The 19,808-nt window shown below is 46.5% G+C and overlaps 1 protein-coding gene across 2 annotated transcripts in view; it reads left to right on the forward strand.

Moving 5' to 3' along the window:
• The window catches only part of DMAC2 (distal membrane arm assembly component 2), a 169,350-nt gene that overhangs the window by 94,565 nt on the left and 54,977 nt on the right, over positions 1–19,808 (forward strand). For both annotated transcript variants that reach the window (XM_042968769.1, XM_042968770.1), the window contains exons 4-5: positions 16,111–16,194; positions 16,889–18,772. The gene's annotated coding sequence lies outside the window, so the exon portion shown is untranslated. The remainder of the gene's footprint in view (positions 1–16,110; positions 16,195–16,888; positions 18,773–19,808) is intronic.

Genomic DNA, 19,808 nt, shown 5'->3' on the forward strand with positions numbered 1-19,808 from the left:
CCAGTCTCCCGTGCACAGAGAATCCGCTCCCCTGAGCACAGACTCTACCCAGGGTGCACTGCTCCTGCATGCCCAGGGTCTCCAAGGGTGACTAGGATGGACTCTTGGCAGATGAACATGTGGCAGTAGCCATGACAGCCCAGTGTTAGCACCTCCTGTAATACTTGGTGGAACCAGAGCCTCAGCCCCCCTTTCCCAGTCCTGGAGATAAGACACATGTCCAAGGGACTTGGCTCCTCCAAACTTACCATCATAGAGGGGTTCAGCCATGCCAGGGCTGGAGAAGGACATAGAGAGTGGTGTGAGCAGGGCAGACAGAACAAAGTTACCTCCTTTTGGACAGTGTCTCCAGGACATGCCTTTGGGAGAGAAAACCTCTAGGGCCCAGATGGACTGCATGGAGCCTCTTTCCTTCAACCTCCCTCTCCTCTTTCTTTGATCCTGTGTATTCTGTGGACCCAGGTCCTGTTCCCAGGCTTCCCTGAGGACACTGAGGTGACAATGGTGTGGAGAGAGGGGATGGAGCTTATTCCATTTATAATAGCATCAAAAAGAATCAAATGCTTAGAAATAAACTTAACCAAGGAAGTGAAAGATACATACACTGAAAACCACCAGATATTCAGAAAGAAATTAAAGAAGACACCAATAAATGGAAAGATATCCAGGTTTATGGATTGAAAAGCTTAATATGATGTCAATGTTACCCCAAACTGTATATATACAGACATATAGATACCATGGAATACAATAGAGAGCCCAGGAAAAACGCCCCAATTATTTAATCAAAAGACTTTAGACAAGGGTGCCAAGACCATTTAATGGAGAAAGGACAATCTTGTCAACAAATGGTGTTAGAAAACTGGGTATCAACAAAACTAAAAGGCAAGCGATGGAATGGGAAAAGATATTTGCAAATGACATATCAGACAAAGGGCTACCATCCAAAATCTATAAAGAACTCACCAAACTCCACACCTGAAAAACAAATAATCCAGTGAAGAAATGGGCAGAAGACGTGAATAGACACTTCTCTAAAGAGGACGATCCAGATGGCCAACAGGCACATGAAAAGATGCTCAACGTCACTCCTCATCAGGGAAGTACAAATCAAAACCACGCTGAGATATCACCTCATGCCAGTCAGAATGGCTAAAATGAACAAATCAGGAGACTATAGATGCTGGAGAGGATGTGGAGAAACGGGAACCCTCTTGCACTCTTGGTGGGAATGCAAACTGGTGCAGCCACTCTGGAAAACAGGGTGAAGGTTCCTCAAAAAATTAAAAATAGATCTACCCTATGACCCAGCAATAACACTGCTAGGAATATAGGAGTGCTGGGATATAGGCATATAGGAGTGCTGATGCATAGGGGCACTTGTACCCCAATATTTATAGCAGCAGCTTTAACAATAGCCAAATTATGGAAAGAGCCTAAATGTCCATCAACTGATGAATGGATAAAGAAATTGTGGTTTATATATACAATGGAATACTACTTGGCAATGAGAAAGAATGAAATATGGCCTTTTGTAGCAACATGGGTAGAACTGGAGAGTGTTATGCTGAGTGAAATAAGTCAGGCAGAGAAAGACACATACCATATGTATTCACTCTTATGTGGATCCTGAGAAACTTAACAGAAGACCATGGGGGAGGGAAAGGGAAGAAAAAAAAAAAGTTAGGGAGGAAGCCAAACCATAAGAGACTCTTAAAAACTGAGAATAAACTGAGGGTTGATGGGGGGTGGGAGGGAGGGGAAAGTGGGTGATGGGTATTGAGGAGGACACCTGTTGGGATAAGCACTGGGTGTTGTATGGAAACCAATTTGACAATAAATTTCATAAACAAACAAACAAACAAACAAACTTAAAAAAAAGAAAACTGGATATATAGATGCAAAAGAATGAAAGTGGATCACTGCCTTATGCCACCTGCAAAAATTAACTCAAAATGGATCAAATCCTAAAGGTAAGACCTGAAACTATAAAACTCATAGAAAATATAAGAGAATGTCTTCATGACGTTGGATTTGGCAGTGATTTCTTGAATAGAACACTAAGAACACAAGCAAAAAAAAGGAAAAACAGATATACCGGATTTCATCAACATAAAAAAAAACAACCCTATTCATCAAGGGACACAATCAACAGAGTGAAAGGCAACCTATGGAATGATAGAGTAGGTGGTTAGCTGGATATGAGCTGGAGGCAAGGGTGGTGGTAAATAGTGGTTTCATGGTTTCCCACCTTCCTGGGCTATGAGACCAGGAACAACAGGTGCAGAGCATATGTTCCCCCTTCCAGCCTGTGTCCTATAATAAACTGTAACTTCATTATAATATATTTACATTGCGCCCCCCCCCCCCACTATGGGGAAAGACAGCCATAACAATTTTGGCAAGAACCTTGTAGAGTCAAAAACTCCTCCTCCCCACCTATACAAACATAAAGGGACACCCCTAAGCCTCGGGCAGTTGCTAACTCTGGGCCTGCCTACTCTCCCATCTTGAGAGTGTATTGTCCTTAATAAACTGCTTTGTGCTTGCTACTTTGCTTCTGGCTGCCTTTATTCGAGCTGGGTCCTCCTCACATAAACCTTTTGTAGAGAGCCAAGAACTAGATATCCATTCTCATGTCACAGAATCTCCCACCAGTAACAGAATGAGAGGAAATAACTTGCATATCATATATCAGATAAGGGGTTAATGACCAGAACATACAAAGAACTCCTACAACTCGACAACAACAAAACCAAATTTAAACCTGATTTTAAAATGGGCAAAGCTCTTGGATAGACATGTCTGCAAAGAAGGTATACAGATGGCCAATAACCACATAAAAAGCAGCTCCACATCACCAATTGTGAGGGAGATGCAAATCAAAACTACAATGAGGGGCTCCTGGGTGTCTCAGTAGGTTAAGTGTCTGACTCTTGGTTTTGACTCAGGTCATGACTTTGCAGTTCATGAATTCAAGCCCCACATCGGGCTCTGTGCTGACAGTGTGGAGCCTGCTTGGGATTCTCCCTCTCTCCCTCTTTCTCTGCCCCTCCCCTGCTCATTCTCTCTCTCTCTCTCTCTCTCTCTCTCTCTCTCTCTCTCTCTCTCAAAATAAGTAAATTCTCTCTCTCTCTCTCTCTCTCTCTCTCTCAAAATAAGTAAATAAACTTAAAAAAATTTAAAATACAATTAGGTACTCCCTCGCACCAATTAGAATGGCTATTTTCAAAAAAGCCCAGAAAGCAACAAATGCTGGAGTGGATGTGGAGAAATTGGAGCCTGGTGTGTTTTTGACGGGACAGTAAAATAGTGTAGCCATGGTGGTAATTTTCAGAAAAAAACTTTACATAAAAATACCATATGATCCAGTAATTCCACTTCTGGGTATATACACAAAAGAAGTGAAAGCAGGAACTGAAAGAAATATGTGTACACCCATGTTCAAAGAGTATTGTTCACAATAGCCAAAATATGGAAACAACCCAAATGCCATCAATGAATTAAGACAAACACAGTAGAATATCGTTTAGGCTTCTGACCATCCTGGGCAGCCTCTGTTCCCTGCCTGGCTGACTTTCCTGTAGTCACTGGCCTTTCCCCATGGATGGCACAAGGCAGGGAGTGGGGAGCTGCACAGGGACACTTGACAATAGAGTCCTTAGAGGCCTCGGGAAGGAGCTGACAAGACAGAACAGGCACATGGTAGGGACCCCATAAGTGTCTGTTGGAACGGGGATAGAAGTGAAGCTCCTTTTCCACCTTCTTAGCTAAAACCAACTTCATGTGTTAATTTCCTCTGTGTTGTCTTCGTGTCCCAATGTTGCCCCCTGGAGGCTATGCTGGGGGCTGCACCAGAGATGCTAACCAGGCTCCAAAGGATGTGTGGGCCCTGAGCCCTGGGCAGAGGTGGGCTCTGACCTCCAGGCTGAGGGGCTGGTCAGCCCAGGTCCTGGTCCCTGTGGGTCCCAGGCTTCCTGAGTCCATCCCAGTGCAGGGTAAACTCAGGGAGAGGACAGTTGTTGTCCAGAAGATTCCTGATCCAATGTCAGGAGAACCATCCATCCAAGGGGATATGTTGCCTCTGATGGTGGTCTCTGTTCCCAGAGTTCCAAAGGAAGGGCCAGTGAAGAGTCTCTTGGGGCTTTGGGGAGAATACACCTCAGAATTCCCTGTTTCCCCCATCACAGCACTGGGGCCTGTTGCGTTCAAGTCACCTATGTCCCTGTCTTTGCTCTAGGCTCCCCCATAGGACCCAGGAGCTAGAGCAGCTCCACCTGGAGACTCATCCAGGGAGTCTCGAGGGTTCCTCTGCTAGGGAAGGGGAGGCCTCTGTGGGAGCCTCAGCCCCGCTGAGATGGAAGCAAATTCAGATCCTGGGTTCTCCTGTTCCATCCTGCACGGCAAGTTCCTCTCACTTCTCAGGACACCTTGGGGTGGTAAGATGTCTTCAGCAGACCATAGCCACATATCCCCACAGATCAGAGACCCTAAGGAGGAGGAGTCACCTCCTGACTTCCTTGAGTTCAGAGAGGGGCTCTGACTTCCCCTGGTGGTAACTCCACCTGAGGTCAGGTCTCTGAGAGAAGATGAGGACACAGGCTGCCCAGGATCTCCAGGGATAGGTGAAGTGGCTCACAAGGTAGAGATGGAGTGGGGGATGTCTGTTTTCTGTGAGTGAATGGTGTCAGATGCTCACTGTTAGGAGGTCTCTGTCCTCACTCCTGAATCTATGAGGAGTGAAGGCTTGTCCCTGGGACAGCCTCGGGTAACTTGTTGGCCTCCTCCCATGAAGATACCAGTGCCCCTGTGTCTACAGGGAACAGGTTCTGACCCCCAGGTGTCATGTGGGGGTGACATGCTTTATGGTGTGGTTTCTCTTATCCATTTCACGCATGTCTATTGACGCATGTCATCTGGCACAGACGGGGATGCCTGGATATCTGGCCTGGCTGCCATCTCATCCTCTAAGACACTGTTGCTGAAGTAGTGTCTATTCAGAGTAGCCACTGGGCATAAGGACAGGACTGCCCCATTTCTCACAAGGGACTTAGTCATGGATGGATTGCACCCTGGCTCTGCATGCTGCTCTCCCGGCTGGTACCTTGACAAACCTTGTCTTCTGTCTTCCCATTGCCCCAGCACAGCCTCCATAACACAGGGATCTGGGCCCTCTCAGAGGCCCCCACCAATCAAACCCTGCACCTCATGTAACCTTCTTTGTGTTAGAGAGAAGGGCCCCGTTATAGCATCAAGCAGCCTCATGGGAAAGCACTTCTGAGCCAAAGTGATCCCCATATGCTGGGACTGGTGTGTCCCATCTGGCCACATCTTGGCGGGTCGTCATGGGATCAGGGCAGAACCGGTGTGAGCTGTGGTCTGGAGCTCCAAGGAACTGCCAGTGAGAGCTGAGTGCTAGATTCTTGTCTTCTGGGAGGGATTCAATTTCCAGAACTTCGCGATGTCCTTGGACCCAGCCAGAGACCAGGAGCTCAGGGCTCTGGTGGTGGTTGGGATTTAGCCACAAGGAGGTGCCCGGCTCTGCCCCCATACGTGCCAACCAGCGGCCCGAGCCTGTGCAGGGATAGTCCGGCCCATCTCCGCCTGCAGAGTGCGGAGGTGGACAGGTGAATGCTGAGGACACTAAAAGGAACTCACCCCTTAATGATGGAGCATCAGAGACTCTTGTGGTTCAGAGAGGGGCACAGGGTTAGAGGGCAGGGTGTCAGCCCACAGGTGCTGAGAATGAAACCCCAACTCCAGCCAGTCCCCAATTAAGTCCATTTTGGGGGGTGTAAATTCATCCTTAAGAAGTGATGCCAAGCTGTATGATTCTGAGAGAAGCTCCTATGATATAATTTTCTTCTTAATATTTCTTCCAAATCCATAGTATGACTTTGCATTCATGGCTAAGATGCCTCTCAGGATGCTGAGAACATCAGAGGACGTGTCTAATGACATCACATATCAATTTGCGGTCACGTATGTTTTTGCATCCCAATGTCTACAGAATTTCCCTCAGCCAACCTGGCAATATAACCCAGTGGTGTCCTGATTTGTGGTTACACCCTTGGCAAAAACCAGTCTTCCAGCTGCTGAGCCACGGGCAGCCATAAGTTCTTCCCCTCTAAATATGCCTCCTTCTGGACCTGAATGTGCCCTTTGTCCAAGCTGAGCCCTCCCGTCTCCTGTCCAGGGCCCTGTTTGCTCTTCCAGCAGCAGGAACCATCCACCAGAGGGCACTCACGCTCCTGCCTGAACTCCTGCTGACCGTTTCCATCTCCTGACCAATGCAGGTGTTTACATTGCCACAACGCCCAACCCTCAAATACTCTTTAGATTTGCTCACGGTGTAGTTCTTGGGACCCTAAACAGGGTCCCCAGAGAAGAACCTGACATTGGAGGATGTGGCACATGGACTTGTAACCGGAAACAACCCCAGGCCCAAGTCATTGGAGAAGGGATGGTGCCAGGGACAGTGGGCCTTGTAGACTGGACACTCAGGGCCCAGATGCCCCAGCACCACATGTGGGCCCTGGGGAAAATGACTGTGAGCCTGTGTCCCTAAAGGCCCTGTCACTTAAGATCTGTGCACATCGGCCTTGATAGGCCTTCTGTGGAACATTCCAGACTGGGTTTTCCAAGTGGGACACAGGTCCTCCTGGGTATTTTAAGAACCTTCCTAGCTGGAAGAGTCAGGAGAGAAGTGGCATTCTTCCTAGCACAGGATCTCTAGGGCCTGAGAGAGCAGGTGGCGTCCAGGCTCCACCATAAAGACCAGATCAGGCTCCGGGTTGTTGGGAGAGTGAGGTCTTGCCTGACCTTGTTCTGCAGGACACCATTCCTGGGCTGTCTGTGGGGAAATCGGCCTCCCCCTCCCTGCAGTGCAGGAATGAGATGCCAGCGTGTCTTCAAGCGCGGGCGGTGAGGGAGCACAGGTGAGTCTGGGCTCTATTGAGGAGAGACCATCATTTCTGGAGGTAGGAGTGGTTAGATGATGGGCACACATGTGGTATGCTGCCCACTTAGCTCCTGTACCTGAGAGGTTTCCTTCCAATTCCTGAGAGGTTTCCCTCTTGAGAATCCAGCCTTTCCCTGCAACTATGGTCACTTCCCAGTTTAGTGCTTCCAGGTAAGGCACCTCAATTCTGATCCCCAACCCAGTCCTACATCAGTTCTTTGTCTCCATCACACCTGGGCAGCGCTGTGTGCCCAGCTTTCTGATCCCCAGGTCCTCAGAGTGGTTATCGCCACCTCTGTCCCCACCAGTCTGTGCTATGGGACCAGACTCTCTGTTGTGATTATCAATCATCTGCCAGGACATGGCAGCTGCTGAGCAAAGGAGAGGATGCAGGGTGCTTGTTGGCCACTCTGTGTGCCTGCAAGTCCACTGTGGGCGAGTAACCAGGGAGATGACTGAACTTGCTGCTAATTTATTTATTTAAAAAGTTTTTAATATTTATTCTTGAGAGGGAGTGACAGATATAGCATGAACAGGGGAGGGGTGGAGATAGAGGGAGGCACAGAATCCAGAGCAGGCTCCAGGTTCTGAGCTGTCAGCACAGAGCCCAATGCAGGGCTTGAACTCACAAACCGTGAGATCATGACCTGAGCCGTAGTCATGCACTTAACTGACTGAGCCACCCAGGTGCTTCAACTTGCTGCTAATTTAAATGTGGGTAGTGTTGCCCTGGGGATTTAATAAGGAATGCATGGGTGTTTTCTTATTTTCAAGGCACAGGCTTTTGAGTTTGGAATTAAAAGTTTCCCTTGGATGTCGCTGTCAACCCCAATCTCACCCGTTTGGGGCACAGATGGCAAATTCCACACCCTAGTGCACGTTAGGTATTGGGGCCAAGACACTGGCCCAGGGGACCCTCCGTGCACAGCTGCTGCAGAGAGATGTGTTCTCTGTTGGGCATAGTCCTGCTTCCTCCCTGGGCACCAGTGCCCAGCTCCACGGTGCCCTCCTGCCTCCCTGCAGGTCCCCACCCTCAGACACACCTACCCCAGGGATATCATGTGGATTATTTCCTCTGTTCTGCTGCTGCTGCCTGCCTGGAGCTGTCCAGGATCCTGGAGGTTCCCTAAGGGGTGTGTGTGTATATGTGTGTGTTGTGCATGTGTGTGTGTGTGCGTGCGTGCGTGTGTGTGTGTTGTGTGTATGAGCAATTATTCAGACTCATTTAAAGTGGTATGGCTGTGCTTGCCGGGTGGAGAAGGCCCCAGAGAGAGGAGACAATGGAAACTGAGTGTGGTAGGCAGAAGTGTGATGCCCCAAGATGTCCACACCCTGGTCCCCAGCACCTGTGAACATGGGACTGGGCATAGCAATGGGGAATTCAGATTGTCAATGGGTGGGCCTTCAAATAGGGAGATTATACTGGGGGATCCCTATGGAGATATCTTTGTCAGGCTTCTAACCTAACAGTAAAATAAAAACAATAAGATTGAGGCACCTGTGTGGCTCAGTGAGTTAAGCATCCGACTCTTGGTTTCGGCTCAGGTCATGATCTCACGGTTCGTGGGTTCAAGCCCCATTTTGGGCTTTGTGCTGACAGTGTGGAGCCTGCTTGGGATTCTCTCTCTGTCTCTGCCCCTTCCCCTCTCTAAATAAATAAATAAATAAATAAATAAATAAATAAATAGTTTTTAAAAGCCCACTAAGATTAACAAATTGTGTTGTTTTAAGCCACTAAGTTTGTGGTAATTTGTTACAGCTACAGTAGGAACTTAATCCCCTAGGAAGACTGGTTAGAATCGGTCACGTCCATGTTGGAAATGACGATGTGGACTCACGGTCAGTGTGGACAAGAAGGTGGTAGAGAAATAGGAGGAATATTGGGGCAGGTTGGGGGTCCTATGGAGGCTTTGCTAACAGGTTCCACAAAGCACAGGGAGGAGCAGAAGAATTCAGTAGTGACTCTCATGATTCTTGCTTCAGCAGCCAGGTGTAGGGAAAGACCTTTAATAGAAGAAGGAGATGTGTGCAGGCTGAGCCTGTGTGAAGACCAGAAGTGAACGTTTGAATTACATGTGCAGTTAAGGTGGCCAAGAGGGGCCGGGGGCACTGGTTCAGCTGGATCCCAGCTTCTGTGAGAGGCCAGAGGGGAGTGGGAGGAGAGGATCAGTCCGTCCAGCAGGACACGATCCGCACGGTGTTCTCCTGGGCTGGGAGGTCTCCAGACTAGGTGGGAATGGAGTTGAGTGGGCAGTGGGACAGCTGACAGAGCACACGGACCGGAGCGAGGTCCCACCTGCAACAGCCCCTTCCTGAGCCACAGCCTGGGACGCTGTTTCCTGGCCGCCCTGCTGGTGGCCAGCACGGTGCTATCCATTGAAGCTAAGGAGTCAGAGTCACCGGTCAGGTCACTATTAACCACTTGCATCCTTCCCTCTTCTTTGTTTCCTGTGTTCAACTGATATTTCTTGCATGTCTCTACTTTATGGGTCTGAGTAGAATAAAATAATCCAAACTACATTTTCTCCTGATTATCTTTTGTTTCCAATTCCTCATGCTTGAATATACTAAAAAACAAACAAAAACACAAATAAAAATCCACCATCAGCAGGGTACTGGCAGAAGCAGACACACCATTACTCAAAAGCCTAATCCTCCCTTCTCCCCTCAGACACCAGGTGTCCTCACACAACCACGAATAAGAACATAGATGTTGACATATGTCCGGGGTGATCTGTGAGAGCCTGGGAGTGTGCACCTGCCAGCACGCAGGTTCTGTCTCACGGCGTCCATGGTAGCTCATCCTCAGAGACCCGTGACCAACCATGTTCTAGGAACCTTCAGGGTCCCCATGGGGGTCCTGTGCTGACAGAAAGGGAAAGGGAACAGGCCAATGCTGGAGCATAAGGAACATCCTCGGGTATCTCTGGTGACCAGCAAACCAGAAAACTCATTGGGTCCAGATGCAACACATGGACCTACAGGTACCCACTGTACCTGTACCTCCACACTCTTGGAGTCTCTGAGTCCAAGTGTAAGACGTTCTATCAGATAATACGGAATTCACTCTGGGTTTCTGGGGACCTCACTGGCTTGGGTCACACGGAAGTATCATCTGGAGAAAAGAGTCACATTGGAAGTGGACTGTCAGCTGCCTTCTTTGTTACGATGACACTCAGCTTGTCTCACCTGAAACAAAGTTTAAAGGTTTGGATTTTCCTGTCAACTAATTCATTTCAACACTGAAAGAATGTATGAATTGTCCTATTTCTCCAACACTGAAGATTATGAGGAACATCCACTGTACTTCTTCAGCCAGAACTCTTATTTTTTATGTAAATTATCATTATTTTTACACTTTTCTTATAGCCCTTGCTCTCCTTGAAAGTATCCCCACTGACGGGTTTCCTGAGTCCAGCCATCAGAACTCCAGGACAAACCTCACAGGCCACATGCTAGAAAGTGCTGGAAAGGCATCCATCTCCAGCACCGCATATCCCCAAACACACTTGAAAAGTGCATCCACAATGCAAGGTCCTCACTGCTCCTTATCAAGATTTTGGCTTGTTCAACACACAGAGGGCAATGGCACCATTTTATGATATTGGGAACTGGGGTAGGTAGTATTTCAGGGAAAACTTGAGGGAAAGAGAAACACTCAGGAGCTTCATTTTGGACGTAAAATACTGAAATACCCATCAGACAGCTAAGCTCTCCTGGACACTTGCTCTAAGGGGTCCTTCCTTGCCCTGTCCATAAAGGTGGGCTCATTTCTCTCGGTCTCCCCCATTTGTTATTTCTCTAGTCTTTTGTTTCATTCTGAACATCATCTCGTCACTTGTCTTACTATTTTCCAAAGTCTTGAAACTTTACAAGCCCCTCATCGATTCCCTTGTAACCCCACAGCCCCTGTTATGTACTTTCATCTAGCCCTCATCAACCATACTGTAATCACGTGTTTCCATGTGTTAATGAAAACCTATTCTGATAGTCATTACTCATGTTGAGGCACACTTTATTGAGGCCGACTGCTACAATGGCTTTGCAGTAGGAGGGACAGATTGGACTCAACTCCAAATCAACAAGACTAAATGGGACTTATAGCCAAGGAGCAGGGTGGGGCAGTCAGCGGGTGGAAATTTACCAAGAAGGCAGAGTAATTCTTGCCAAGAAGACCTAACAGGGTTCTTGCTGAAGATAGCGGGAGTGATCACGTACTACCTAGCAGATGCTGCTGGGGTGAGGAATTTGGTCAGAAAAGGAGGGTGCTCAGATATCACGGGGGGAGGATTATGGCTCAATGGCCTTCACAGGTTTCTTGAACAAACTGGACCTGAAGCCCAAGTCAGACCTCCTTAAGCAAATGGCTGAGACAGCCTGACTAAAGTCTGGTCCAGGAGAGAATCTTTGCTGCGAGTTTCCCTCTACCTTGTACAGTTCCCACGAAACCATGGTGTTCGGATAGAAAGACAGAAACAGACACAGAGAGAAAGGGATCGATTGATGCGTTGATAAAAATCTTTAAGGACTTATCAGGAAGATACAAGAGAGGTTGTAAAATTTATCAGAGACTACCGCAAAAACTATGCCAATGTATTTTCACATATGGATTAAATGAACAATTATCAAAATAAATGTCAATCACCAAAACTTACCTCAAAACAAAAGTCTTAATATGAATAGAGCAATAACCATTAAAAAATTAAAACGTGAGCCGCTGATTTCCCTCGGTCAAAAAAACAGTACCAGGCCCTGATGGTCTTTATGGGTGAGAGTTAACAAACCTTCAAGTTAAAGATAACCTTCAACAGACTCCTCCAAAAATAAAAAGTTTTACAAGAAGAATACTTCCTAGCCCAGTACATGAGGCTACTTGAATAGCTTCATACCAAAACCAGATAAGAAAACCATGGGCCAGTTTCACCTACAAATACGCAGACAACAGGTGCCTGTGTGTCTCTGTCACTTTAGGGTCCAGCTCTTGCTTTCGGCTCAGGTCATGATCTCACAGTCCATGAGTTGGAGCCTTGCATCGGGTACTCTCTAGTCTTCTCTGTGCTGATAGCACAGAGCCTGCTTGGGATTCTTTCTCTCCCTTTCTCTCTGTCCCTCTGCTGCTTGCTCTCTATCTCAAAAATTAAATAAACTTTATAAAAACTCACATAAAAAAATCAAAGTAAATGTTAGTAAACCAAATGCAGAGTTAATAATAACAGGAAACAAATAGATGAAAAATTATCATGATCAAGTAGAATTTATGTTTTTTAGTTTCTTTCTTTATTTTGAAAGAGAGAGAGAGGGACTGACAGAGATAGAGAAGGAAGGAGGGAGCTAGAGAGATTCTGAAGCAGGCTCCACACTGTCAGCAGAGAGCCCAATGCGGGACTTGAACTCATCAACCATGAGATCGTGACCTGAGACAAAGTAGGATGCTTAACTGACTTAGGCACTCAGGCACCCCTTTTTCTTGTTTTCATATTGACTATTGGATATGCCCAAAATAATTGCTTATATCATCTGTGCAGGGAATGAAAGCAACAATTATTTTTAAAAATAACTCCAGGGGCACCTGGGTGGCTCAGTCGGCTGAGGTCATGATCTCACGGTTCGTGAGTTTGAGCCCCGTGTCGGGCTCTGTGCTGTCAGCTCAGAGCCTGGAGCCTGCTTCGAGTTCTGTGTCTCCCTCTTTTCTCTCTGCCCCTCCCTGCCCTTGCTCACACTCTGCTTCCTCTCTCTCTCAAAAATAAATAAACATTTAAAAAGTTTTTTTTAACGCCAAAACCCCACAGAACTCCCTATGAGTCTTTACCCAGCTCAAGGAAGAAGAGAACCAGCACCTCACACACCATGGATGCTGTCACCAGTCCCCCTGCCAGCCCAACCCACCCCCCGCCATATTCTGCAAAATATTCCCCTACCTTTACACGTCTTCTTTTTCAACAACATGCTGTAACCTTAAAAACCATACATTTCATATTGAGCGTTGTTGACCTTCACAAAAATGAAATTACACTGAATTTCATGCCACTTGCTTTGTTCAGGAAAAATTCCCAGGATTCACTCCCACAGGTGTGCCTGGATGGCAATGGTCTCTGCATCTCCCATCGTAAGAACTTATCACATTTTCTTTCACTGATTGGTAACTGGTGAACATTTGGGATGTTTTGCTTTTGCTCATATGTTATACAAACACTGCCACTATGAATGTTCCTCCCCGTTCACGTCTGCTATGACACCACACAACTTCCTATGGGTGACATCTACAAGCTTTTCTATTGGTTTGTTTTTCTTTATTGCAAGGATCTTTATATATTGTGGATGGCATGCTTTGCCAACTATGTGTGCTGCACATCTCTTTCGTATAGTATCCTTTCTAAAGAGACATTAAGTGTAATATAGAACTCATATTTTTACCATTACATTGGTTGTTCCTCTACCTAATTTAGAATAATTTCCCAAGGCTGTGTGTGTGTGTGTGTGTGTGTGTGTGTGTGTGTGTGTGATCAATTTTTCAGACTCATTTATAAAAACTGCCTTCTTTCCCCCACTTTATCTGTCAGGCCACCTCCCTTATGAAGTGTCGATGTGTGTGTAGGATGGTGGCCGATGCCATATTCAGGTCCCCAGTGGAGCCACAGCACCAGTTTTCTATAGTGTGGCTCGGTGATCCATCTTGATATCTATCTAGCAGGGCCGTTGCCACCTTGTTACACTTCTTCGGGGCCCTTTGTTAAGCTCTTTAATTTTAGAATTCCCTTGTCCAGTGGAAAGAAAACAATGACAGTTTTTATTGGGAAGTTCGTAATTGTCCAGATAATTTGGGGAGAACAGCTATTCCACCAAGCGGAGTCTTCCCGATCCTGACACTCCCTGGTATCTCTTTCCTTTCTGTTGGTGATTTGTCCTCTGTTAGTTATTGCCACTTAACAGCAAACTTTCATGTTCAGTCAAGTTTTAGGTGGTAAATAAATTAAGGCCTTGCTTACAAAGCTCTTTGTTTATTCTCCGGTTGCTGCTATAAATATTATTTAAATGACACTTGCTCTTATAAAGCAATGTCATTCAGCCTCACATATGAATCTCCTATCAGGCATTCTTGGGAAACTACAGTACTGATTCTGAGAACTTCTCAGATGTGAATTATGACATCGTTTCTGCACTTTTCCTTCTCAGACCTTTTCTTTTATGTCTGGCTCGGCGCGCTCAAGGACCCCATACGCACCCTTACAAGTAAGTGTTGGCAGCCCACCCGAGCCTGGCCGCCTGACCTTAAAATTACGTTTGCTCTACCATTTTGTATACACGCTTTATCAGTTTAAGAAAGTTTCGGGGCGCCTGGGTGGCGCAGTCGGTTAAGCGTCCGACTTCAGCCAGGTCACGATCTCGCGGTCTGTGAGTTCGAGCCCCGCGTCAGGCTCTGGGCTGATGGCTCGGAGCCTGGAGCCTGTTTCCGATTCTGTGTCTCCCTCTCTCTCTGCCCCTCCCCCGTTCATGCTCTGTCTCTCTCTGTCCCAAAAATAAATAAAAAACGTTGAAAAAAAAATTTAAAAAAAAAGAAAGTTTCATTTTATTTCTGTTGATGGGTTTCTGTCATCAAATGTAGCTGAATTTTACATAGAGTTTTTTTTAACGTATCTTTCAAAAAGTCACATAATTTTCCTTCTTTCAACCATTAAAGCTGTGAATTACACTGATTTTCTCCTGTTAACCTAACTGCATTCCTGGACTAAACCTCACATTCACGCACGTGATCTTTTCCATTCACTGCTGGACTGTGGTTCCTATTTCTGTAGGTTTGTGTATGCTGCTCTTGGCCTGTAATTTTTCCTTTCCGTATTTTTTCTGGTTTGAGGGTCAAGGTTATTCTAGTCTCACGGTAAGAGCTGGGAATGTGTTCGCTCTTTCTCTCAAGAGTATGCGTAAGGTCAGAATAAGGTCACGAATGTGTAAAATCTCCCCATTGAAATGATGGAAATTTCAAAATGGTAACTCAAGTGGTGCCTGAGGGGCTCAGTCAGTTGAGCGCCTGACTCTTGATCTCAGCTCAGGTCATGATCTGGCACTTTGTGAGTTGTAGCCCAGCACCAGCTCTGACACTGACGGTGAGGAGCCTGCTTGGGATTCTGCCTCTCCTTTTCTCGGCCCCTGCCCTGCTTGGGCATGCGGTCTCTCTTTCTCTCTCAAAACAAATAAATAAACATAAGAAAATAGTAACTCAAGTTCGTATTAGGTTAGTTATTAGGACTACTATCATGCTTTTCTTCTGGCTATTTTTTATTCTTTGCTCCTTTTTTCTGCTTTTAAGCATCTTAACATTTAAAATTTCCCCACAAGCTCCCCTGGGTTGCATCCTGTGTGTTCTCCGTAAAGTATTTTTCTGTCAGTTATACATATTGTGACACTGCCATTGTATTTTCTCATTAGGCAGGAGTTTTACAAACACATGGTTTCCATTCAGGGAGTTGTTTTCAGCTTATACTTTTCATTCTGTTCTCTGACTACCGACCATAGGGTTTATAGAGCCTTCCATGTCTGTGCATTGATGAAAATTTGCAGTCTTGGCCCAGTATGTGGCAAATATTCATACAGTTGCCATTTGTGCTTGAAAAAAATTTTTTACCACATTTTGTATATACATCCACCAAGCTTCTTCCATTGCTCCAATATTCTCTATCCTTCCTGCTAGATGAGCTTCCCATCTAGCTTGCCCTCTCATTTCTGAGAGGCATATGCTCATGTCTTCTACCAAAAGAGTGGATTCCAAGTGGCTTTTTAAAGACAGGGAAGACGGGCACCTGGGTAGCTGAGTCGGTTGAGCGTCCGACTTTGGCTCAGGTCATGATCTCACAGCTTGTCAGCCTGAGCCCCGCGTCGGGCACTGTGCTGACAACTCAGAGCCTGGAACCTGCTTTGGATTCTGTGTCTCCCTCTCTCTCTGCCCCTAAACAACTCCCATTCTGTCTCCGTCTCTCTCAAAAATAAATAAACATTAAAAAAAAATTAAAGACAGGGAAGAAAGAAAAAAAAAAAAGAAAGAAAAAGAAAGAAAGACAAGAATTGACCTCATACATGTCTCCCAAAAAGCCTGCAAAAATTGTACTGGGAATGAAACCCATCAAGAGTTACCAAATTACTTTTTCCTGCAACAGCATGTGAATACAGGTCTGCTTTCTTCCTCCGCTGAGACCCTGCCCAGCAGATGAAATGAAGGAGATTCCTAGAACAACAGTGAGGTACGTACAAAAAGACTTCAGAGGCTTTTCAAAGCCTGCTGCAAAAAATACTTAGCTTATGACCCATTTCTGTAAAATAAGAACATGAAACTATGTTACGGACTATTGATGAATACAAACATATATAAAAAGGATGGGTGAAATCGCTGTAAAAACTTTCCTACATAGGATGAGACCCTCACCCACCAGCAAGTCGTTACCTCTGGCAAAGGAGGACAGCAAGGGAGAAGGCGCTGGTGTCCGATATGATGCAGCTTGTTGCCTTTTGTTTGGCAAAGGAGACCAGAGGCCAAATTCTAGAACGTTCATATCTGTTAAATCTTGGAGGAAACCGAACGGCTCACTGCACTATTTCGTCTACGTTTAGTAGCTGGCATTCCACTGGAGACTTCAGCTTTCTTTGTCACAGTTTCTTTGTTGAAATCTAGAAAGCCTTGTTGATTTAAACACCTGACAATCTGGGGCGCCTGGGCGGCTCTGTAGGTGAGTGTCCGACTTGAGCTGAGGTCAGGATCTCACTGTTTGTGAGTTTCAGCTCCACATTGTGCTCTCTGCTATCAGCCCAGAGCCCACCCCACATCCTCTGCCGGCCCCTCCCTGGCTCGCTCTCTCTCTCTCTCTCTCTCTCAAAAGTAAATAAACATTGAAAAAAATATCTCGCAACAGAACCCAACAATCTGTGTTTCTGTTTTAGAGATCGACGGAAGGCTAAATCTAATGTTTACATTAGGCTGAAATGTTTTCATCTGTGTCAACGTGGCCCTCCCAGTTGAAGATCAGAAAAACAGCCATGCATCCACCACGTTCGGTGATCAACACTTACCTACAACCCTGATCGACAGTTACCTATGCCTTCTCCTTGCTTTGAAACTAAAAAAAGTGTTCTCCTCTGGTTGATTGCCCTCACAACCTTGAAGTGTCTAGATGGGACTCTCTATGTTGAACGAGTTCTAGACAGCTCCAGAGCAGAGAGACAGGGCTTCCTCCTCTCCAGACCTCAGAACACGAAAGCACAAACAACACTCCAAACCCCATCCATGATCAATCTGCATCACTGTGATGGAATCCATTGCTGTTCTGCTCCACCTTGGGTGAGCAGTGTCGTGAACCTTGAACACGACAGAACCTTGCCTTCTAGGGGGGGTTACAGGGACCACAAAGGACATGTTTTCAAACCTCCCACTAAGAGCAGACCGGCCAACCGGGAGAATTTTGTTCTCTTCACAGAAAGAACCCCAAATCCTGCCTTTCCATCAGTGTAACCACGGTCACCAAAACCCCCTTGTAAAAAAATCCCTACATATAACTATCCAATCTAGGCCAGCAACGACCAGGGGAAACAATTCACTTTCTGTGTTTTTTGTTTTTTGTTTTCTTGCCTCCGCCAAATGGCTGCTGGCACACGTGGGACAAGCTCATTGGCTCCTGCCTGTGTGTAGGAGCGGGACGTCAGAGAGTGACTGGTTCCAAAAAGTATAAAAGGCTGGCTCTCTAAGCTCTCTTCGGTCTTTTGGCCCGAAGCGAACGAGTGCAAACCTCCTGTGCCCTCTACCAACTCCAACATGTTCAATATCAAACCTTGGGTCGTGGAATTCACACTGGAAATGATATCTAACATTGTCATGCATAAGATAACAATGTCTATACCAAACTTGTACATGACGTGTGTTGAGAACCAACAAAAATTCACGGACTGGTTAAAAAAGATGTGCCACTTTCTGTTGAAGAAGACCGTTGTTTACATCCTGAGCAATCTTGCTTCCATTGTACACAATCTGATGGTCAAAAAATTCTTTACAAATATACGACATTATTTTCGAGACGACAAGATGTTTTCTAAACCCACAGAAGTGGTTGTGCTTTAGCTGCTGTTATACGTGTGCATTCCAGGCTCTCTGGGGAAATACTTGTCATCTGGAAGAGAGCAAACTACTTTACCAGCTTATCTACACTGAGTGGACCATATATGTATTCTCAGCTCTCTCCGTGAGTTATCACTTGTGTTTCAAATGAGAAATTCTAAAAGGAATTACAAAATTACGATTATAAAATTATATCAGACTCACAAATAAGACCGGCTCACAACTGTTCACTGAAACATTGAAACTGAATCACTAATGTTAAGAATCTTTAGCAAGGAGCTCAGAGACCGCTGTAAAGATGGTCCTGTATATGTCCCCATCTGGATGCAACGTGACATTGTAGCCTGTGCCAACCACAAATGGGACATTCTGCGGCACTTCTCGGAAGAAAGCTAGCTTGCTTCCTTCTGCTGAAGGAGGCATAATTCTTTCAAAAACACTTAAACAAGCTTCGGGTTTTCCCTTGATCAACTCTTTCTCCTCCCAGCTCTGAGCTGTTTCTGGTCCTGTAGAATCTGTGTCTCCTAGCTGCCAATCTCTCAAACTTCAGATGAACTTTTCTTTTGCTTTGCAGCCTCGGTTCTTTCTGATTTGGCACACTGGAGAAATAAACTTCTTATCAACACATGGGGTGTCTGAAGCCTTCGTGCGCCGCTTCTAGCCTGACTTCTTTCTCTTGTGTGGCTCAGGGTCTGTGGCCAGGACCCAAAAAGGAGGTAGGAAAAATCTCAGTGATACCAAGGAGAGCTCGTGGTTGTGGGGGTAGGGTGGAAAAGGGAGGGTGTGAAGCCTGGATGAGAATTGCTGAATGGAGGTGGGGTGGGGGTGGTTTCCAAAGCTGAACCTCTGTGGTGAGTGTCCCAAGAGGTCTTTGGGGATGTCTCATCTCTCCAACAGAAGATCAAGGTGAGAGGAGTTCAAACAAGGTGCTGATTGAAGGCACCTTGACCAGCTTCAGGGCATTTGCCCAAATTTGGCCAGAGGAGAGCCAGGTGCCTTGAAGTCTGAGCTAGGGGAAGGTTTAGGGCCCCCAGAACTCATGTTCCAGGGGACTCATTCTCAGGTGGGGTGGTGGTGGTAGTGGAGAAACTCTGAAGGTTCCCACACAGCCCCCCTCGGGTCAAGAGAGACCCTGTGGAGGAGGAAAGGCAAGGAACAACCCTTTCTGGGGAAACCCGGGGGTCCTGGGGCTGACCTGGGGATGTGGAGCCTGCACTGCACTGGGGCTTCAGGCTCCTCATTGCAAGCAGAGCTTGGAAATAGCAGGGTCCAGCTCACCCCTCTCAATCCCAGGTCCCTCAACAAATAGGCAGACAGGGGACTGGGCCGTCCTAGGCATCTATCTGCTCCCTTGGAGACCCCACCCAGTCGTCTTCACACATCCTGTGCACCCTGTCAGGCAGCTGTGAGAGCTGCTGCCCCTGCTCCTGATGGTCAAAAGCCTTCCCCCCCCGCCCCGAAAACGGAGTGGGAGTTTCCTCCAAATTAACAGACTTACCGTATAATGTTGCAGTCTCCCTTCTGATTTTATACCCATAAGAATTGAAAGCAAGTTTGGAAGAGACCCTTGCACATCCCCGTTCATTGCTGTGCAATTCCCAGGACTCAGGAGGTAGAAGCAGCCCAAGGTGCACAGACAGAGGAGTGGGTGAAGAAAGGGGCTTGTGTCCACACTGCAGTGTTGTCCAGTCTTCGACAAGAAGGTCATTCTGGACTCGCTGCTAAGTGATCTAAGCACGTCACAGAAAGAAA

The sequence above is a fragment of the Panthera tigris genome, chromosome E2 (genome assembly GCF_018350195.1).
Source record: "Panthera tigris isolate Pti1 chromosome E2, P.tigris_Pti1_mat1.1, whole genome shotgun sequence".
Lineage (NCBI taxonomy): Eukaryota > Metazoa > Chordata > Mammalia > Carnivora > Felidae > Panthera > Panthera tigris.